This window comes from Columba livia, chromosome 4, assembly GCF_036013475.1.
Source record: "Columba livia isolate bColLiv1 breed racing homer chromosome 4, bColLiv1.pat.W.v2, whole genome shotgun sequence".
Classification (NCBI taxonomy): domain Eukaryota; kingdom Metazoa; phylum Chordata; class Aves; order Columbiformes; family Columbidae; genus Columba; species Columba livia.
In genome coordinates, this window is record NC_088605.1 from 50,607,100 (window position 1) to 50,630,703 (window position 23,604).

Below are 23,604 nucleotides of genomic sequence, written 5' to 3' on the forward strand. Positions count from 1 at the left end.
TCTTCCCAGATTTTACCAAATGTATGTACTACTCCAAATGCATACTTCAAATCCGTATATATGGTTCCACTACCCGTGCCGATCCACTGTGAGGCTCTTAAAACGGCATACAACTCACAGGCTTGTGCTGACCACCCAGGATTTAATGGCCCTGATTCTAAGACCTTATTAGTTTTTCCGTTTATTGTCGCATATCCTGATTTACGTTTCCCTTCAATGACTCGAGAAGAGCCATCTACAAACAATTTTTCTCCTTCTGACAATTCCTCTTCTTCTAAGTCAGGTCTTATTTTTGTTTGCTCTTCAATTGTTTGCAAACAATCATGTGTTAATTGTTTGCTAGATTCCCCATATAAGAACTGTGCAGGGTTCTGCAAGGAAGTAATTTCTAGGGTTAATTTAGGGGATTCAATTAAAATACTTTCGTATTTTAACAACCTAGAATCTGTTATCCATTTATCAGATTTTTGTTGCAAAACCCCTTGCATATTATGTGGTGTCAAAACATGCAATTCTCCTCCAAATGTTATTTTCTGTGCTTTTTCTACTAGTAATGCAGCTGATACTACTGCTTTTAGGCATGTTGGCCAACCCCTGCTAACGGGGTCTAGCAGTTTAGATAAATAAACTACCGGTTTTTTATGTCCAACCCATTCTTGTGCCAAGACCCCGTATGCAGTCCCTGCACCTATATTAGTGAACAAATAAAATGGTTTCCGTATCATCTGGCAAGCTCAACACAGGGGCACTTATCAGCTCTTTCTTTATGCAATCAAATTGTTCCTCATCTTGTTCCGTCCATTGTACCAGTTTTTCCTGTGTTAATTTTTCATACAAAAATTTTACCTTCTTTGTATAATTTTTGATCCATTGTCTACAGTATCCAGTTAGTCCTAATATTTGTCTTATCTGTCGTTTAGACTTTGGGGCTGGAAATTACAAGATCCCACTTCCTCTTTCTGGGTCCAAATGTTTGGTCCCCCTGCTTAAATAGTGTCCTAGATATTTCACTTCTTGCTCAACAAACTGGAGTTTGGTCTTTGACACTTTGAGCCCCTGTAGACTAAGGAAATTTAATAATTTAATACTTTCTTGTCTAACCACTTCTTTGTCTTGCCCTGCTAACAAGAGATCATCTACGTATTGCACTAGTACCACTTCTGGACTGCGCTCATATTCCTGCAGAATTTGTTCTAAAGCTTGCCCGAACAAGTTAGGCAACTCCGTAAACCCCTGGGGAAGCACAGTCCATCGCAATTGTTTTCTATGCGTATCTGGGTCCTCCCACTCAAAGGCAAAATAGTCTCGGCTCTCTTCATCTAGCGGGCAAGCCCAAAAGGCATCCTTTAAATCTATAACACTATACCATTGATCATTCGGACCTAATTTTCTCAGGAGGGTATACGGGTTGGCCACTACAGGGAATCGACTCACGGTTCTTTCATTCACCTCCCTCAGGTCATGTACTAGTCTCCATTTTCCATCTTTCTTTCTTACGGGTAAAATGGGGGTATTAAAGGGAGACATGCAGGGCTCGAGTAGGCCTTTTTCTAGTAATCTATTTCTGGTTTTAATCCCCTTCGGCCCTCTTTGGATACTGGATATTGTTTTACACGAATGGGTATTTCTGGACTAGAAATTTTAACTTTAAAGGGTGTTATGTCCAGCTTCCCTACTGAGTCTTCTGTATACCATACTTCAGGATTAATTTTATTTTCATCTTCCACCCTGAGAGGACATAATCTTATCCGAATTTCTTTCCCCATTACTTCTAAATTAACACCCAATTCAATTATTAAATCCCGTCCCAAGAGATTATATCCAGCTTCAGGAACTAAAAGTAAATTTCCCACTCCTATTTTGGAATCGGTTTCAATAACTACTCCTTTTATAACAGGGACCTGAAATGGCTCTCCCTTTGCCCCAATTACTTGCATAGTGTCGGAAGATATCTCGCATCCCTTGGGTAAAGTTTGTACGGTAGATCGTTCTGCTTCAGAACCTACAAGAAATTCAATTTCTTGCTGCTGGGGACCCACTTTTAGTTTTATCAAGGGCTTCGTTCCTTTTTGGGTCCCCAGCAAAAAGAGCCCCTGACACCCCTATTCCGCTTTAAACATTTTCTCATCCGCCATTTTCTTCCTACAGTTCCGCTTCATGTGCCCTTTCTTTCCACAGTAAAAGCATTCTATCGGCTCACCCCGTTCCATTGCAGTCTCATCATTAAGAGGTCTTGCCTTAGGACTAGGCCCCTTATACTGTGCCCTTCGGTCTCTGGATTTCCATTGCTGTTGGGCTGTACCTTCTCTGACTGCTGCAACCATCATTCGTACAGTCCTCTGCTCTTTCTCATCCTCTCTCCTAACATACACTTCCTGAGCTTCCCTCAGTAGTTCATCTAACCCACGATTTTGCCAATCTCCTAATTTTTCTAGCTTTTTCCTAATATCTATCCAAGATCTAGCTACAAATTGTGTTTTTAACAGCGCCTCTCCCACAGGGGTACTAGGGTCTAACCCCGAATACAATTGTAAGTTTTTCCTGAGCCGTTCCAACCACTCTGTAGGTGTTTCATCTTTCTTTTGGTGTTCACTAAATACCTTGCCAATGTTCTGACCCCTTGGAACAGACCCTCTAATGCCTTGGACTAATATAGTCCGTAGGTCTTGCATATGACCCCTATGTAATGGATCCTGATCGTTCCAGTCAGGTGTTTGCAGCGGCCATTTTGTGTTGGCTGCAGGACCTTGCTGATGCTGTTCATCCCAAATCCGCATACCGGCCCTACGGATCATTCCCCTCTCTTCTGCAGTGAACAATATTCCTGTTATTGATTGCAACTCGTCCCACGTGTATACGTTGGGCCCTAAAAATTGGTCAACCCGCTCCGCTACTCCCAACGGGTCTTCTAGCAAACTCCCCATTTCCTTTTTAAAATCTCTAACATCCCCGGAATTAAGAGGTACCGCCACATATCCCATTCCCACCTGAGGCCCTCCCATTGCGATCTCTCGCAGCGGATGTAGTTGCCCTGGTGTTTGCTGTTGCTGTTGCCTAGTCTTGCTACGCGTGACAGGCCCCGTGGACTGGTTATCATCCGAACCCTCTGGGTTCGGTGCCGAAGGGGGTGGACTAGGGACTGGGCTAGGAACTGGTACCGGGGGTGGTGGCGGTGGTGGTACATAAGGTGGGAGTGTCATCGGGATCTCTTCCTCATGCCGCTTATTTCTCTGGCGGCCATGTTTATCACCCCCCTTTTCTTTTAACGGGTATAGATTAACCCTAGTCTCTGATCTCATCCATAATAATGCATATTCGCTTTCTTCTGAACTAAAAGGCTCCTTTGAATTAACATAAATGTTTAAAGCCTGACAGATCCAGTCCTCAAATGATCCGAAAACTGGCCAATATAGGTGGTCTCTACGGATCTCTTTACCACCCCAAACTTCCATACAATAATGTATCACTTTCGTTTTGCCTTTACCCTGCCTAGAGGGGTAATCATCCCAATACCTAATCATTAATCCTAACGGACTATCTGGGGGAATTGGGGGAAGCCTTTCCTGCGGTTCCCCTCCCATGGGAACAGAATGCCTACTTTTCTTCTGTCCCATCTTCTGAGATACCCTCTGCTGTATCTCAGGAATTCCAGCCCCAACCGAGTGGATAACCGGCCTATACTCACGCATCCTGCGTCTTCACTCGGGTCTTCGTGCACAAAGTTTAAGGGGCTGCCGGCATTTACTTTGCTTATTGCAATTTAGAATGTTCGTCGGTGAAGGATCCGGTGACAAGAGTCCCACAAGGGCCGCTTAAAAAAAGAAGCGGGGCGCCTCCCTTAGAGGGGTTGCCACCGAATATCCTTCATCCGAGTCACGGCACCAAATTGTAATAAATTTTGACTCGAAATTAACTTGAATAACAGAAATGTATTCCCGATGGATTTCAACGCAATAAGCAAAAACAGTGCTGGGCGGCCGGGGAGTCTCCGCTCCTCCAGTGGCGCGCGCGGGAAAAACTTCTTCCGAACTTTTTAAAGGGCCGACAGTCCCGGGTTCGTTGCTCAGAGTGCCACGTCACTCGTTCTTTCTGCGAATGTGTCCTCTGTTGTCAGGCAGTTCATCTCCTATCTTCTCACCTACCCCTGCCCCCCTCCCACCTTTAGAGGATCGAACATTTAAGGCAATTGCATAACAAAGGGCAGGGGCTTACCATGTTGCACAGTAACCCCTGAGCGTTTCCTTTTAAGAAGTGTTAATGAACAAACATCTCTAACTCAATAACCCCTGAGCGTTTCCTTTTAAGAAGCTTTAATGAACAAACATCTCTAACTCTTAGAATTGTTTATCACACTGTGAGATGAAGTCATGTTGCCTCACCATCCTCTGTAGGCACAACAGTGATGCTGATGTGTACCTTTACTTGGGGCTGCACAGTGCAGCCTGAACACGCTTAAATAATCTGATAATTAGAGAATAGGTACAAGCTTTGTCTGTAACCTCGAAGTATGCAACTGTTTTGTGCACTCTGCAGAGCTTTGAGTCCTTATCATGCTAATATGTCCCTTGAAGTGAAATGGAAACAGCTGGAAAAGGTCTGGGTACTTCAGAAACACAGAAGTTAATTCACCAGATGAGAAGTCACAGTAAAGACAGGCTTTTAGGCTTTCTGGTTTGAAAACTCATAGTGTAGAAGAGAAGGGCCAGTCCAAACATCTTCAAAGGCTTGGAAAACAGTAATAAAAATTGCTTTAGGAAGGAACATGTGACCTTGGGATAGCTGCATCTGACACACAGAACTGCCAGCACACATTTTCCTCATAGTGTGCATAGCATGAGGAGTTCCTTAGTAACAGGGACAGCAAACATAACGCTGCTGGCTTTCATTTGCCATGTGCAGTTATGATGTCTGCTTACAGTCCTTACATCAATACACCACTCTTTCTGATTTTCCCTCTAAAATTTTGTGGAATTGCATGTAGAAAATAAAAAAACACTCACAGACTCCTCTGAGAAAAATCAAGAGAATGCAACCACACCTTAGGGGCTCAGAAACATTTTTTTTCCTAAGCTTGCATTCACTCATCACCTGCGTGCTTGAGAGATACTAGGCTATTGAACACCTGAAAAGTTTACTTTGAGGAGCTCTTGAGCACAGTGAATTTAAGTTTTATTTCTCTCACTGATCATGAACAGGATTTCACTTGCGTAACATCTCAAGATAATTGCTGGATTTTAAATGAGTTTGTTTTTTCTCATAGTAGGTCTATTAGAATTATTAGCATGAAAATTCTGCCACCACCCTGGCATAAGAACATGGAAAATTTCAGACTCCAATGCTCGTACACCATTCAGACATCATACTAATGTCTGGAGAATTAGCCCCCATCTGGTCCATCATGACTGGCATGGTTTAATCTGCTGAAGTCTGATGATCTAAGGTGTAGGGGAAACCTATAGGTGAAGGAGAAAGCTCTTGGGGAGATGGCGGACAAGCAGACAGCCGAAGCCATGAAGGTGCTATTTCTGGAGTGCAGCAACAGTAAGGGATGAAGGATTTCCTAAGTGCTGAAACATGTGGCAACAGTTTGTCAAAACAAAGCAATTCAGAAAGTTCCCTGAGTCAGCCCCAATTCAACATCTCTAGAGCCAAGAATGGTGAGAAGCTGGAAACAAACACACCACACAGAACAACACAACACCACCACCACTACATCAAAGGGATGGGGCATCTGATTTGGGCCCTGGGGTATTTCCCCAGACTGTGAAAGATTTGGAATTCGGGAATAAAAATATCTAACAGTGACATAATTAACATACATAAAATAAAATAAATAAAAAGCATTCAAATAGCAGTTGCTCAACAGCTCAAACACCTCCTCTGTTCCCTCCCATGGATGCACATTTCAGCAAGACTGTTTACTGGCTTTCAACTTGGTATGTTGTGACATGTAGCTGAGGTTGGGCCCCGCCTGAGCATTAATATTGACAAATTCACTCTTCAAAGACACCTTTCAGATTTTGTATTTTTACCAGTAGCTAATTAGTAATGAATTTATAATATTACTTTCATATCATTAAGAGTGAAACACTTTGTAAAGAAAAATACCTGCTCCTCTTAAAGAGCAGTGTTTACTTCATTGTTTTTTTGTTTGGAAAGGCTCTGAATCTGATACTGAGGTGAGCAGTTCTGGAATACTAGAACATTAACCCACAAATGCCGAGCAGAAAGTCCCCAGGTTCAGACACCATAAAATGCACAGCATCAGTCAGGGATGGAGTTTGGGTGCAGAGTCTGCAGTACACCGTGAAAACAACATCTGCTCAGGGAAGGGAACGAGCAGGTTATAATTCCCTGCTCAGCAGCTGGAGTGCTGCCCTCAAAATCTACCCTCTCTTTGAGTTACAGACATTAAAACATCCATCTTTCTTCTTCTTCCACTTCATTCCCTCCCTTCCTTCCTCCCTCATTCCTTCCTGCTTTCTCTGTTAGCATAAGATACTGGTTTCTGGCTGGATTGTGGAGCAGTTCTGGCTCTTTATTATAAAAAATGGGTATTTCCAGTAAGTTTTAAAAGCACTACTGCACACATATCCACTGCTGAATTCCATCTCTAAGCACTGTTTCCCTTCTCAGAATGCCCACGATTAGTGACCTGAGAATGGGACACTCACCTACAGGTACCTTTACTCCTGCTGCCATCTGCACTGCTTTTTTGCTGCCAAACGCAGGGCTGCTGCTGTCACATGAAGCAGACATACCACTTTTCAGTTCCCTGGGAGTGCCTTCTCCTGGAAGAGATAGAGAATTTTTCTTTTTCCCAGGCTCACTTCCTACCCTGTTGAAAGCAGTAAAGATGCAATGTTCTAACCAAGCACAGAGTGCAAACTGGCAGCAAAACCCCTCCCTGCCAGGGCTCATGCAGACCAGGTATTTGTTTTACCAATGAGTGAACTCTAATTCCAGAAGTATGAAAAAATAAATCTATAAATAAAAGTAATTTAATCACTTGAGGAAAATTGACAGGTTATAATGAATGGAAACCAAACACTGATGAAACTTGGAAACCTGAAATACCATCTCAATATGATCATATTGTTCTGCTCTCTATCTACTTATTCTGCAGCAGTTAAATGAGTTACAACACTGATTATGGATCCTGTAACAGAATAAAACAAAAGAATTATCTCTGAAGAGAGTAACTGTTCCAGAAATCTTTGCATTGTAGGAAATGCAATTATCAAGTGATCAGTGTTTGAACACACTGAATCCTGGCAAGGATGAAGCTCAGCTTAAAAAAGGATTCCCAGAAGTTCCATTCTGTCGGGATCTCAAGTACTTGCCATACACTGTCATGCTTCCAATGTCATAACATCATCTCAGGGTGAGTGGGCAGCGTTTTAGGAAGAGACAGGAGATAAAGAGGATGAAGTCATCATTAACACAATGTCTGCAGTAATATGCTGATATTTGAAGGTGAAAATGCAGGAATGAAGAGTGTCTCAGTGGTTTGGGAAAGCAGACAGAGAGCTCACGGGAAAAATACATTTTATGAAAATTGTATTGTTTTTCTTCCCAGACCTGACTCTTCTGAGTTTCAGTCAAAAAAAATCTGAAAATAAAAAAGCTTTAATAAAATGTTTTGGGTTGGTTTATTATTATTTCTGATAAAAAATAAACTTCAAGCCAAGTAAACATTTTCTTTGAACATTTTAGGTCTGTCAATAACCCATATTTTCATTGTAAAAGTTCTGACTGATCCTCAGTTCACTTAAAGCAGATCACAGAGTGCTGCAGATCCACCAGATACGGTATGGTTATAAAAAAAACAAGTTAGAATTGGGAGTGATTGTAGAGCACAAAAATGCAGACAAGAGCTCACAGGAGCAGAAGTAATGGTCTACACTGTGGCACTGGGCCTCAGCTGGATAATCTACCGAAAAAAAAATATATAAGTGGTAGCAGAAAAGTGGAAGATAACCATCAAATTTTATGAGGCAAGTTTTATAGGGAGAGGTAATATCTTCTATTTGATTGCCTGAGACAGATGGGAAAAAAAACAGATGAGCTGTCAGACATACATGGCCTTCTTATAACCAAGATCAGCAGCAAGTTTCCAAGTGAAACACAGGTTAACGGGAATTGCTCTGTATTTCATTTAATTATTTAATCATCCCCGGATAAAGGTAGCTGGTATCTTGGGAATCCAGAGAAGGGTCAGAAAAAGCTATTTGGTTGTTAGGTCCCAAGAAACAGTGAGCAAACCTAATTTTTTATTACCTGGATAATTCGGGGCTTATCTTGAAGGAACTGGAGGTTGTGTTAATTCTCAGGCAGGCTTTTGAGTTTATCTGAGCATTTGTTGAGTTGATGGTGTGAATAAGTTTTCCCAGCCCAGTGTGCTTTTGCAGGTCTTCAGAAAACTAAAACCATGGTTTCAGATAGTCATATCACTAATGTTTCACTGCTACCACAGGTACCCTGACCATCTACTGTCTCATCTCTAGAAAGAAACTATCACCCTTCCTAAGGGTTAAACACAGACCACAGAATCAGCTAAAAATCTTGGTCCTGAGACTGAGAAACAAAGCAAGAACCTGCAGAGACGAGAGAGCAAGTGAGGTCCTGCATCAGAAATACCACACTACACTGCATTATTCTACCACAAGAAAAGCAGCTTTAAGCAAGACAACATTCTTGGTGGTTTTCTGTTGTGTCAGGCTTCTTTCTTTTCTGTTGCCCCTTGTAAAACACTGCTGCTTGGGAGCGAGATGTATATGGGATCATCACACTTCTCAGACTGTTTGCAGTTCCTGAAACGCAGCTGGTAACAGCAGCTAAGCCAGGGGATTCCCTGCTTCAAAAAAACTTGGAATCAAAACACTGCTCCCAATCTAGGGCATGTTTAGTTACGTAGTTAATGTGTAATGACAATTCAGAATAACCCTATCCCTGGCTTTTTTTTTTTCCTCCCTTTTCTTTTCCCCTACTGGGGAAAAAGTTTTGGCTGCTTCCATGTTTCTAATATTCACACCAGGAAAACTATTGCCCATCAGCATATCTCAAAGGCTAGAGTAGAGGTCATCTCTCTTCAGACACATTGTGTGGTACCAGAAAGGTTGATTTAAGCTCACCAGCTGCTTTTCCCAGAGAGGAAAGGACAGACTGTGGAAACAAATGTTTCCCTGATCAAAGTTGATAAAGAAGTCTCAGAATAAACAAGGAGCAGGCTGTTGGACATCCTGCCTGTAATAAAATGTTAACCAGAAAGTCCTCCAACAAGACACAGAATTGGTTAAAGTGACTTAAAATCATGCCCGTGTCTTCAACCTTGTCAGCGCCTGCTTGAACTGCTTATGCAAACAGCAAGGTAGCAGTGTTGAAAAGATTTTAGCATTTTCTTGAGACAGCAAGTGATGAGTGTTTCTCATTGTAGCAAAATTGGTTTTCCCGCTCTCTGACATCATCACCATTGTGACAGCTGCAGATCAGTGGTATCTGAATTCCAGGGCTTCTCCCAAGTAACAAGTGACAGGACCAGAGGAAATGGCCTCAAGTTGCACCAGGAGTGGGTTTAAAAGATGCACAGATGAGGTTCTCAAGGACATGAGTAAGTGCCAGGGTTGGGTTGATAGCTGGACTTTATGATCTTGAGGGTCTCTTCCAATCAAAATGATTCTATGATTCTATATCCTGCTTGGAAATGCTGCCAAGCTTTGTACAGATCATAGCCTGAACTGAACTAACCCTACAGTCCCATTTTCCTCTGTGGACTGCACTTCACCAAACCCAAAGGACTATGGCTCCACAGAACCACGCTGAAGTCAACTAACTGTCCTTCAAAATAGTTGTTTTAACAAAATACTTTCAAATAGTCCTACTAAGAACATTTATATTGCCAACATTTAAGAGGGAATTTTTTTAATAGCATCTCTTCATAATTTATTATTTATTTTGCTCAAATATGGTCTCTAGACAGAGAAATTATTGCAATTTATTGGTATTCACAAGCACCCTGGTAACCCCAAAAATATGCATTTGCCTGTGAGGGTAAAATATCCCCCAAGAACCTCAATTTCTCTTACAAGCTTCCAAAGAATCACAAGTGGCAAAAAGAAAAAAAACAAATCTCAAATTCTGAGAAATGTTTTGGCTATGTCATTTCAACTTTGGGTTTATGAAAAGTTATAACTCAAGTTGTTTTTTTTTTAAAGGGGTCCACAATTTTTAAAAATGTGAAGACTGAAGGTTCAAGTGCTTACAAAGAGATTTGAATCAGTGTTCATGACCTGACTCCAAATGGAAGCCCTGGACATGTGAGAGGCCTTTTCCATAGGTCAGCTGATACCTACATATTATTGCTATACTTTTTGGCAGGGCTGCGATTTCTCACAAACGCAGCTGCTTTTACCACACCACATATACTATAAGATATATGTTAAACTGAAAAAGCTCATGCTATTTCAGAAAAATTAGACTTGACCACCTTCTTTCTCTCTATTCTTCTGTTTCTCTCAATCCCTCTATTAGAGGCACCAGAAAACTCTTCAGTGATCATACCCTGTTAAGCACCATTCACATTCCACAATGTCCACAAATTAACCCATTGTTATTAATCATTTTAAACATTCATGATAGCCACAAAGAGTAACTGTAGTTTTCAAATAAAATAGCCATGGTGCTCTCCAGTTTTATTTCACAATTATTTATACAAACTGACTTGGCAAGTTAAAGAATTTGTTTTGTTCTGCTATTATCCAGTCAACAGGGATGGTATGAATCTCACCCATACAGAAGAAAGAAATTCAGTCCCCCACTTTTTCCATTTAAGTAACTCTGTGAATGACACTATTCAAAAGAAGTCAGCAGCTCCCATCCTCTTCTTATACAGACCATTTAATTCCAAGGGTTCTACAAAGGAAGAAAGCCTGAATATTGTTATGTAGTTAAAAGTTATTGGCAATTAAAATTCATTATCCATGTGGAAAAAATGACCAAACATTTATTTCCCCCGATATCATATAACCCACCAAAGCAAATGTTTTGTGGAAAGTTTTTGCAACAGAAGTCTATTTCATCAAATTTATAACTGGTTTACCTTCTTACAAACTGCATGAAGCATTCATAATTCCAGTTCGTGCAAATGCAACAACCAGAGGATATAAATATACAGGCCTTGAAAAGCCAGAGAAATTAATGTGTACTACTGGGAATGACCCAGTAGACTCCTTAGCTTCCCTTAAGTGTTTGCAGGCAAACTAGAATGGCAGCAACCTCAGTTTGTTTTTGCTGAATGCAGAATTAGCAATAGTCCTTTTGCAAAAATCAATCTGTTACAGAAGGAAGTTTATGTCTAGGATAAATCAGGTGCAGAAATGTTTGTCTCCTTGTTTGTTCCCATGTCTTGCCTTACCATTCTGATGCAAATAGAGACAACACTGGACAGCTGTTCTGACCATCCTACGTTCATTAGAGCAGAAATGACAGCATTAAAGCAGGCTGGGATATTCCCTGCATAGCTTTGTTCTGACGCTGCTTTTCAGGGAATCGGTAATCCTCAGAAAGAGGTTTCTTATCTCAGAGGAAATGAAGTAGGGGATAATCCAGGGCTTTAAGGCACTGAGAAACACTAGTCACTCCTGCAAGTGGTAGGTTTGGTTTCAGAGTCTGGCAGGTTGGCTTTGCAGGGTCACTGCAGGCCGGCTCACACAGATACCTGGCTCCAGAAAGCTGTAGCCCTGAAACAAGAGAGCTCAAAAATGTCCTAGGAAATGGAGATAACTAAGGATGTCATTTCTGGAACTGAAATGAGCAGTGCCAGATGAAGGGTTGCCAACCCCCTGCTCAGGAGCTGTAATGAAACAATAAGTCAGGAGGCACCTCAGTGGTGTCTCCTATTGCTTCAGAATAATGAGAGAGAGCAGGAATCATTACAGTGTCAGCCCTTCTCATTATTCAGTTGTGCCCACTCGATACAGGGCTGCCTACAGCAATAAATGCATGTGCTACAACTACACATGTCCCTTTTGGAGCTTATAGACCCATCCTAGTGCAGCCTGCAGGTTCAGCAAAAGGCACTTCCTGCAATTAGAATTTAATCACCTTGGAGAACAACTGAGAATTTCAGTCGTTTTATTTTTCTTAGGCCCATCAATCTTGTTTCTTGAAGTAATTTAATTTCCCCATCTCTCAAAGAATACTAAATCTTCTCAGTGGCAAGAGGGAGCACATAAAGAGAAAGAAGCTAATTTTCAGCGGACATGTAAATACAGTGCTGATCATTTGCTGGGAGCACTCCAGCGTACCTGCAGCTGAATACCTCAACTCGATGCAGAAGGTCTGCTGTCCTTAGTAGGAGGCTGCCAGCAGCTGTGAAGCAGCAGTTTAAAATAGTGCAATAATTCAGGCTAAACTTGTGCTCTCACCTCTCTTCAGTATCTTAAAACTTGCATACTTTTGAGCAGTATTACCTTTAGTGGTTTTTAAGACTGTAGGCTTTGGCAGACTGTCAATGGTAGCTGGGATTTTTCTGGATTTTTCACAGTTCTGAGTTTTTTTCATTCAAATGAACTCCTAAAGAATGAGAAAAGAACTGCCAATGGCTAGCACTAGCAATGGGGCAGGATGGGTGGTGCTGTCCTTTTTCTGCAAATACCTGACTTTGTGGAGCACTGTCAGCTATGATCAGGTGAATCCATTCAGTGCTGCTAACACTGCATGTCTCAGACACTGGATCACTGCCTCTTCTGGAAGTTAACAGGCAGAGTATGCTGGCCAGCATCACACAGAATACCAGAAAGCAAAGAACAAGATATTTGCCTTTCCAAGTAATGCCTTAACCACAGACAACATCCTGACAGGGTAAATCACATAACTGATATCCAAAATATATACCTAGTGATGTGCAAAATTGCCTATTTATACTCAGGCAGAATCACAGAATCATTTTGGTTGGAAGAGACCCTCAAGATCATTGAGTCCAACCATTAACCAAATCTTGACACTAACCCATGTCCCTGAGATCCTCATCTCCATGTCTGTTCAACCCCTCCAGGAATGGCGACTCCACCACTGCCCTGGGCAGCCTGTTCTAATGTCCAACAATCCTTTCCAGGAATAAATTTGTTTCCAGTATCCAACCTAAACTTCCCCCTGGTGCAACTTACAAAACACCGTAGGTCACCAAGGTGTCTTCCTCACCACCACCCCAAAGCAAACAGAAAAGCTTCTTCCACAGTAATGAACTGGACAATTCACCATAAGTTGCCACTCTATGTGCCCAGGTAAGAATCTGGGCCCGTAGTAGCCAGATGGCACCCAAGTATTTCCTAGTAGCTATATCTCAATACAACCATTCCTAATACTTGTTCATATCAATCTCATCTGGCACTGCACATGGGTCTGACAGCTGTGTGACAGCCTGACAGTGGAGTATCTTTTCCTGAACTCCTCTAGCCATTTCCCTACCACATCATGTTACTCATTATGGACATTCACAACAAGAGTCAGCAGGATGAAAGATTTTTTTTACCTTGTTTTCCATTTAAACTTTTACTCAGGAAACAGGGCTTTTGTGACTGTCAGTTTTTTCCTTCTTGTAACTTTGGCATCAGTTGCTTCAACTCGACCAGATTTGAGAAGTTTCTATGACTTCTACGGAAAACAGGCAGCCAGGCAGAGGCAAATGTTCCCCAGGAAGACATGCATTGTGATGTCAACCATTTATCAATAGCAGAGAACTCAAGCTAAAGCAACACCACGAATCCTTGATATGATCCTTCCTCACCAATTTGGCACAAAAAGCCATACTGAAATACGATAATTCTTTGCAGGATAGAAATTCTGAATTTCACTCATCTCTAATGAATAATTAATTGCTGATCTAATTAAACATTAAAATCCATAATGAGCTGGAAGAGATCGATGTGTAACTAGCACACAGTGTGGTATGATTGCAGCTGCCTGTCACTATGATTAGAAGCTGCAGTTTGCAACCTCTGTGCACGTAAAAGACACAATGTCTTCTTTTACCTTACTTCCTCTGATCCTCTTACTGCCTTTGCATTTCTAGAAGCTGTTGAGAAGACAATGTTCTAATTTAAGTGTTTTATAATAATACAGGTTGGAAATATGTGACAAAAAGATAAAACATCTGGTCAAAAGCTCACAGAAATCTATAATCAATAGTCCTTTTTAGTATCACTACCAGTGGAGTGAAACCCCAATTACTGCAACATGAACTCTGTCCAATTAGCAATGAAGAACAAGCACGACGTTCCTCTGGGAAAGCATGACTTTGAGCAAACACTATTTTTCAGAAGAAAACTAGAGATACCTTTAGCCCACCAGAAACCAGCAAATACTATTAGAAAGGCTCAGCAGAGGCTGAGATAAAACAGCTGTGTTGCCATGGGTAAAAATGGTAAAAAAATATAATGGATAACTTGTGAACTTCTAAACAGAGATTGCAGCTTCATCTCCCAGCAGTGGGCAACACTGAAAAGCCAGCATGTGGAAAGGATTATAAAGTTGCCTGGTAAAAAGCATCTGGTAGTTAGATATGACTATTTACAAAGCCTCAGCAGATAAAAGTAGAATGGATGCAATAAGTCTGATACACAGTTCACTTCAAAAAAACCAATGCAGAATATGCCTTAGTTACACACCCAGTCAGCAGCAAAAAATGTGGTATCCAATGCCTGTTTTTGACAGATCTCAACCCCAGAGCTCCAGGATACCATTTGGGGAAGTTATAGTAGCAATAATTATAGATCAAGTAACAACTGGAGTTAAAGGTATTTGGCAGGGGTTATTAAAAAGTCAGAAATAAATTAGACGCTCATAGGAGTCAGAGCAGGAGTTACTTATAAGAGAAGAATTTGGCAAGCCGTAGAAGAGTTACAGTGAGAAACTTGTAACACTGGTGCAGGCTTTGCAGAAGCAGCAGTTGGGAATTTATTTTATAAAGTAATCCCAGAGGACCAAAAATGTCCACAGAATCTGAGGCAACCGGGTGCAAGATAGAGACTGCAAACTCACATGGTTCAAAGCACAAACCACGCTGACATCGATTGTGGGGGCAGAAAGCAACTGTGTCTAGTAAGGAAAACAAGTTTCCTTAGACTGCCAGATCAGCCCACTCCTGTCGAATCTACTCCCACAAGTAATTTTCTGAGAATTTCCAAGTAAACCTGTGAATTAGACTCTAAGCTAAACTACATGAAACATCTTCTGAGGGTTTTTTTTGCCTCCCCTTCATTCAAATTACCTTAACAGTATAAAACACTTCAATCTTCTCATACTCAGAAAACTCAAAACACAATACATACGCTACACTTGGGAAAAAAATAGGTTGTACTGAAATGAACCATTTTGATGCAGTGAAGAGAGGAATTATCTCAAGAACTCCAGACATTCTTAGACTGCACCACTTTGATATCAAGGATTATCCAACTAATTACTGTCCTTGCTGTATATCACTTTTATGTGTCATTCCATTTAATTACTAACATTTATAAATATCTTCTAAAAGGCCACGTAAAATACGAATGTGTGTATGATACATCTGCATGTGTGAACATGTACATGAGTACATGCCTTTGAGTAACTAAATATCTCAATTCAGCTGATATGATGATTGCAGCTCTTTTAGGCTTCTCCATTTATACAAATTAGCCCTCCACCCCAGTATACTTAGGTAGGATACTTTCACATTTTACTGCTGCAGAATGACTTTCCTCATCCAAAGCACTTCAGTCCCCAAACTGAAATACTTGGAAGACTTTGCACTGGCAGGCCATATTCCAAATTCCAAATTCCATGTTCCATTATCCCACCCCCCAATAAAGAATTTCATGTGATCTTGTCTGAATTACAGGTTCAATTACTTAAGCTTCTTGGGCTCAGAGATCGCAGGTCGTACTGTAGGGAGAAGGAAAGGATGAGCACCAACAAAGAGGTTTATAAAGGAGAACTGCAGCAGAATCAGTGCTGCCCTACAGAGGTACCACTTGTGTAATGTTACTGATTGCCCTGTGTTTATAAAAGGGATATTATGTTGAACAGAATTAGCATTACGGAGAGAATGATTAAACATGAGTCTGCAAAATGAACTCCTAAGCTGGAGGATGCACAGAGGGAAATATCTACAAATCGAGCTCACACCCTGCTAAGAAACTCTAACTTCATAACTAGTTATGAATTAAAACCTTGCTCATTCAGTTATGGGATTAGACATATTCAGGCATTTAGACAAAAAGGCATCTAAGAAGACTAGAAAAATGCTTCTTTAAAGAAGGAAATAAGCACAGACAGGAGGACTGATACAGCTAATATTTAGTATGATACAGGTGACTGAAAACTGGCAAAACACGTGAAAGGCAACCCCGTGGCTATTTGTTTTCCTCATAGTAACTAAGAAATGCTATTTGTTAAAGGATGCAATGGAAAAGATCAAATGCTGCAGCAGAAGCAGAATTAAATATCTCCATGACTTCAGCACGAGGATCTCAAGGTTTTGGGTCAGACAGTTTCTCTCAATGTGAATTCAAGCTGGGCACCATAAGGACATTGTATTCTGAAACACATTTGGAAGGGCATGAATGGCAGCCAGTTGTCACACAACAGCTGAAAAGCAGCAACAGGCATTAATCCACACCCAGATCTGATTTTATCAGGGTTTTCTGTTCAAAACTAGTCCCTTAATAATATGGGTCTTTTCCTGAGCATCCTGATTTAAGCTTTCAGGAATCTGCTATTCAGCCAAGGAATGCTATCTTCACAATAAAATAAATCTTTATGGAAGCCACTGAAGAATTCATTTGTAGAAAGGATGGTGGTACAATTACTGCTTCTTTGCCATTCAACAGCAAAAATCCTGGTCAATCAGAGGAAAGTGAGCTGTAAGGGAAGTTGCAAGGACCTTCCAAATCCAGCCCTCTTTTGAGGCAAGATGAAGGATTCTCAGTCCATTTCTGATAATCAAAAGCCAGTTCTTGAAATCCTTAGAAGTTTCCCTGTCCAGGTTTGAGCTTGTTTTTCTCTTATTCCCAGTATGTCTGTACAACCTTTTGCTCTTTCCTTTAGTATCCTTTGCTAACCAAAACTGTTTTGTGCAAGTCTTCTGCTATGATTCCATCATACTTGAGTTCTTATAGTCATCTAGACTGCATCCTTATTTTTGGACTCTGCCCAATTCCTTGCTCATTTTTAGGTCACAGATGTCTTGTCGTAGGCACAATCATCTCTAACCTTACTTCTCCATTCTGAAGTGTTTTCCATTGGCTTCTTCAGAATGAGTAGATTTTCTTAGGTCCTTATCAATTCCTTAACTTTCACTATCTTGCACTTTCTTCTCTTTAAAGCAATGAATTAAACCCCATGATTGCTTTCATCCTAGTTGCCTGTCCTTTTTGGGTTCACAGTAAATTCTTCCCTGTTGATAAGTATCAAATCTAAAGCCGTCATTTCATTTGGGAATTTCTACCTTCCAAAATCAAAAGTTCCCTCCAGTACTCTCCAAGGACTCAAAACTGCTTATGATGGCACAACTTCCGTAGAAAGTCTAAAAATCCCAAGCAAGTGTTTGGTTTGAAATACCTAGATCTAATTTTCCTCCCCAGCACAGAAGAGCCTCTCTGGTCTTTGTGCCGTTTCTTAATATTTTTATCTCCACAAAAGCCCCCTGCAGTAAGGTTCTTCCTCTCCTTTTTTTTTTTTCTCCCCCTGGCATCTCTTTATGAATGTCTCCAATTTCCCACAGTTGCCCCTCTGCCTTCCCTGCTCTCTTTTTCCTGGTCTCAAGCCATTTTTGGTGACTGTCCCTTTTGTCTGTGGTTTCTTCTGCTTTCCTGAAATCAAGCAAGTTCCCTATAACCTAGACTCACATGGACCACTGGATCCCCTGGATTCCCAATTGGAGCTGGGTTCTCAAAAGCCTTCAGCAGTCTGGAAACACAAGGCAAGGCTCATCAGCATTTGCTCTGAACAGAGGAGCAGGTCAGAGAAGATGGTAGTCGACTTCATTGCTTTCTGCACAAACACCACTCCTTATACTGACCACTTGTTCCTTTGAGCAGCTTGTTCTTGGTTGACCCAGACAACTGACATCACTTCAACATTTTGTCAGCATTTTCTGCTTTCAGACAAAAAGAGGGGGTATACTGGTGTCACTTTCTAAAGAGCTGAAATTCCTTTAAGAAAGTCTGAGGCTGTCTGCATAATGCTTAAATGAACTTTCACATCACAGCATAACACATGAAGACCTCCATGGGTTTACATGTGAGGAACCTGAAGCATGAGAGCAGCAAGTGGATTTGCCCAAGAGGAATTTGTGGGACAACAAGAAAGTGCCCGATCAGATGACAATGCTCCTCAGATAACACTTCACAATCATGGAAGCCTGAAAACTTCATTTTCACAGCTCATCTTTGCAGTATGGTTCCTACAGTGGATGTTTTAATTCAGTGAGGCTTTACCGGAGATTCTCATGGGTCTTCTGCTTTGGCCTTTTCACTTCTGCCTTCTCTCTCATGAGGCTTCTTATCTTCTGGAGCCAATTATGGTATTCATTGGCAAAGTGACAACAAACGTCTTATTACCATTTCTAGTCACTATGTCTGTTACCCCAGGTACACAGTTAACCCAGAGTTGCAGCATTAGCAGGATAAGCTACCTAATTATCACAGCTTTTTGTATTTATTTGAACAAAGAAAGCTAATAGGGCAAGTGGCCAAAACTGTAGTAGAATTTATGTCCACACCTATACATCCTGGCCAAAGCCAGTGCTCTATATTATGCAAATAGCTTCAATCTAGAAAAAAGGCCCACTGTTTGCTGTTAACAAGTAACAATTATTTTGCTGCTGCAATTGCAGGTTGATCAAAACCAGTGATCAAAGGCATTGACTGTAAGACAATTACATGTATCCCTGCAGCATCCTTCAAGTCCTGAAAAGGGAGTCAGAGCTATTTTAAGTTCCTGAAAACACCACCGGGAAAAAGTTCCATTATCTGTGCATTTCTGTCAGCTTCAAGGTGCACACAAGCAACTAACATTGCTGAATTGCTTGATGTATCCTTAATTACATTCTCCATTAAACACTATGTTGCCCTCTCTAAATGTTGTATGTTATATCTAGAAAAAGAAGACATATTCATAACTACATGCAGACTCAGCAAGAAGAAAATCCTCACCATTTGCTAATTTTTCAATGCTGAGGCAGAATTACATTCAATATTTTGTGGGGCTCATTTATCAGTTTTCTGAGGTCCATGTTTTCATTTCCTCTGTGCATATTTACAAGATAACCTGAAATATATAGCTCCTGAAATATCGAGCAGTATATCTTTTTTTATTATAGTCAAATTATCATGACATTCAGTTGGTTTTAATACCATTGTCTTATCAAAACCAAATTATGGCAGCAAGAACAAGCTCTAGATTTTGCAAAGATGGAGACTGCTGACAATTAAGGTTGTTCTGCATTTTCCTTTCCAGAGGACTCTTTCTATTGGTGCATATTGAAAAGACGTTAGCATCTTATTCCCTCCTCAGAGAGCCACATATTAATTTTTAATTTTTAAAGTTTCCTCACTGTGGCACTCATCTAAGATCTCAAAAACTCAAGCCACTTATCAGAGACAGAAAAGCTACAAGTGCAGAACCTTTTAAAGGTGTGAACCTTAGAGCAGAGTGCAAGTGCCAGGGATAAAACACTTCTCAGACTATTACAGTTGAGGATATGTCAGGACATAAATATAACTCAATCCTCTACATTGCAAATTTCCCACTCTGCTACAGCTTATGGAACAAAAGTCAGATCTAATCTTTGAAAGCCAGAGGTAAACTATCCCTCAATACACCCTGCTTTAAAATGTCTCAGAACTCACTGTGCAAAGTGCAAGGTTCAAAGTGTGTTTAGATGCAGTGTAAAAGGCAGAAATGGCAATTTAGAAATGAGGACTGGGGACACCTGTAAGGATTATACAGACCCAGGCTAATTTCAATGACATTGACAATTCTGACAGTGACCAAAGGGTTCCAGTTTTAGTGAGTGATGTGATCTCTTTATTGGCCATATCAGTTCTGGCTGTTGTCAATGACTTGGATACTTCAGAGGTTCCCTCTGTGAGAGCAGGAGGGTTGAAACACACAGCAGACCTTGTTCCCAGCCCTTCTCATTGCTGAGCATTCCCAGTCATGAGGCTGAGAAAAGAAAACATTGACTGCTTCAGCTAGGTTCCATACAGATTTTTTTTCTCAAGTACTGCAAGGAGCGTTACAGGAGCTTTGGTGCCAAAGCTAAGATTTTGTCTCCCATGACGTCTCATAATCTCATGCCTCTTCTTCTCTGAGTTATGAGTAGGTTTCTGTTTCTCCAGCCTCTCAGGCCGACTCTGGAGGCAGCAGGTGGCTCTTTACTCATGTATCCCTTGTTTCAGCAAACTAGTAAGAACCCTAATTAATGCTGCAATACCACTAACTTCTCCCAGAGTATTTAGTGGTCACATTTATAAATGTAAAATTTCCTTTTTCATTTTACACTGTTGACCTTAAATGTGGTCCACAGGCTGTCCTTTAGACACCAAACATGTTTTCACTTTATGTTCTGGTCTGAACAGTTCAGACCAAGACACTACAGAAAAATCTTTGGAGATCTACAGAAGGGTCACCTCACTACACACAACTGCATCCTCAACTGTAAAGGAACAGACCCTGAATGGGCTCATATTGGAAGCACCATAGCCCGTCCACAACTTGTGCCAAGGGACTCGCCCTACAACCCCAGCACCCTACAATCCCCACACAGCAGCTTTTATTGCAATAGCAATCAAGTTCCTAGTTTGCACAGTTGTTGAGAAAAAATGAACTATAAAACAAAGGGTAAGCAACACAGTGGTGTCTTCCAGAACTTGAAAAGAGCCTGAAACAGCAGCTCTCCCCTACAAAACAACTATTTATTTGCTTTAATGGAGGTCTTATCTTCAAATCTACTGGCTCTACTGACACTGCTTTCACCACCTGTATGCACGTGTGTGATATGGACAAAGGCTTCTACACTGTAACTGCGCTAGTGTTGCTTTCCAGGCCAAAAATACATTCACTCTAATAGCACAAGACTAATAAACCCTGCTTTTTGTGCTCAACCTATCACCCAGCTGCCCACAGAGCACCAAATGCCTTTGAGGACTGTTTGAAAGCGGCACAGTGCCAGAATGCTCATCGGAAGATCTCTTTGGAGAAATGGGGGTTTTGCTAATGAGAATCATCTGTCCACAAATGTATACTGTTCTTGCAGTTTCCAGAGGTGAAACCTAGAAGGACAGCATCAGACAGGATCCTTTACATAAGATAGATGCTGTACGGTCATTGCCCCATCTCCTTTCTGCAGTTTTGTGGAGAAGGGATTCTGGGTGCTTGGAAGAGGCTAATCTGTCCAAGACCTAAAGAAAATTCTGTCATCATTCTGGAGATCTTTTCAAAAATGTGCTTTCTCCTCAAACAGGACACACATTATTCCTTGATAATGCTTGCCATTTCCCAGGACTAATAATTTATTCTGACATTTTATATCACAACACCAAGTGTGAAAATGAATGTTTTCTTTTTATTGTATACCAAAACCACTGGGAATGGCAAAGCTGCATCAAGGCTGAGTTTTTAATAGCACCAAGGACTGGATCTCTTTTAAATATATCTGGTATTGCACAACTGATCCTGAAGGCATTTTTGGGGTTCTGGTGCCTTCTCATGGGGACAGATCTGAGCACTCTCTAAATACATTTGAGGGACGGCTGTGTACTGAGGAGTTTATAGTCTGTTAATCACTAGAGGATTAGACAGAGTTCAATTAACTCTTGTTACATTTGCCAGTTTAATTTATGACAGGCAATTCTGAAATTTTGACACAAAATTGCCAAGTTCATTTGGTAGCAATCAAAAGGCAACAAAGTAATATTCTGTTATTACTATTATCACAGCAGTTGCTTTTCTGAATTGCTTTAATGAAGCTTGGCAGGTGAGGCCAATACTGTGTTGAAAGACACATGGCCAAATACTCACTCTTTAAAAACATCACTTTTTCTTATTTTAGTCTATTTTTTTATTTAACTTTCAGTAATGTACTGTGTTACAGAATCTGCATTTTGATAGCTACAAAATCTACATGTTCATTTTCCTCAAACTCACAGCATTCACACGGACTACTACAGTGATGTTTACTGTACCAAACTTATTGCATGCAACAACTAAATGCAGTTTTAGCAAGCAGCCCAAACCATCCTGTTGCATAGCAAAAACAATGCAAATTTTCCTCCTTTTCTAACACGCAAGATCATAACCACCTTTCCAGCTAGTAATGTAGTTCCTATGTTACATACAAAATTCATCTGACTTGGGGCAAATAAACTTGTTCAGGCTGATTTCCTCTGCTTGTATCTCTGCAAATCTTTAAAAAATCCCCACCACAAGCCTCAGTGCAGTCAGTAAGGCTATGTGGACCACAGCAGAGAGAAGTGGCTAAAACAGAAGAACAGCAAATGACTGCTGTGAATAGACAGTGCTACTTAGCTGGCAACAGGGAACTTGTTATCACAGAATCACAGAATGGTTGGGGCTGGAAGGGACCTCTGGAGATCATCTAGTCCAACCCACCTGCTACAGCAGGTACACCTAGAGTAGATTACACAGGATCGCGTCCAGGCAGGTTTGAACATCTCCAAAGAAGACTCCACAACCACTCCGGGCAGGCCGTTCCACAGCTCAGGCACCCTCAAAGTAAAGAAGTTTCTCCTTCAGGGATGTTGGGAGCCTTAAATGTTCACAATGGATGGCCATCCTGCAAAACTACTTGCTCTGCCACAAGAAACTCAAAACCCAAGAGGTTCTCCATCTGGTTTCCCAATGTACATCACCCTAACGCTGCCACTTTTGGTTTGGTCCTGAAGGGGCAGGAAAAAAGAAGGTTGTAGGAAAGCTATTTCATCTCAAGACAAACCCAGTCCACTCTTGTAGCTAAGAACTTGTTATTTCTAGATGATTAAAAATTAGGTAATGTAAATTTGCTACATAAAAAGAGCCTACGTTTTGCTTTGAAATGCATTTAGTCAGCCAAGAGTAAATGAGAATTACTTTTATTAAAGTCCTTCCTACTCTGTGAGCCCTGGAGGCCAGCAAAAGAAGGTAGCTGTCCTCTGCCTATCCAAATTAAAGAAGTTGTCTTTTCAGAAGCCAAGTTAATACTACACAGATTTCTGCCCAAATCAAAAACCCTTTAGCAGTTTGATATCTCCACTCATGATTACTTGTAACTTCGCAAACATAAGAGTTTTCTGAAGAAAAAGCTAGAAACACTCATGACTTTTAAGACCAGATTCAATATTGTCCCTTGTCACAGGGGGCACTGCTTAAACCCAGTCCCTTCTCTGTATTGCTTGACCAGACATGACACCGCAGTGATGGTTTGGCTCCTGAGATGAGTTCCTTCCCTCAGACTGCTTCTAGTCCTCTGTTTCCATCACATTTAGAGAAGGACTTAGCTTCCACTTTGTTAAGTTAGTAGAAATCTCAAGCCTCCAGGAGAGCAATAGTTGGTGTTAGCTGCTG

At 41.0% G+C, this 23,604-nt stretch overlaps 1 long non-coding RNA gene across 2 annotated transcripts in view; it reads right to left on the minus strand.

The window, feature by feature from the left end:
- Positions 1–23,604, minus strand: part of LOC135579373 (uncharacterized) — a 56,132-nt gene that overhangs the window by 10,996 nt on the left and 21,532 nt on the right. For both annotated transcript variants that reach the window (XR_010472332.1, XR_010472331.1), the window contains exon 3: positions 6,675–6,791. This is a non-coding gene — a long non-coding RNA (uncharacterized LOC135579373). The remainder of the gene's footprint in view (positions 1–6,674; positions 6,792–23,604) is intronic.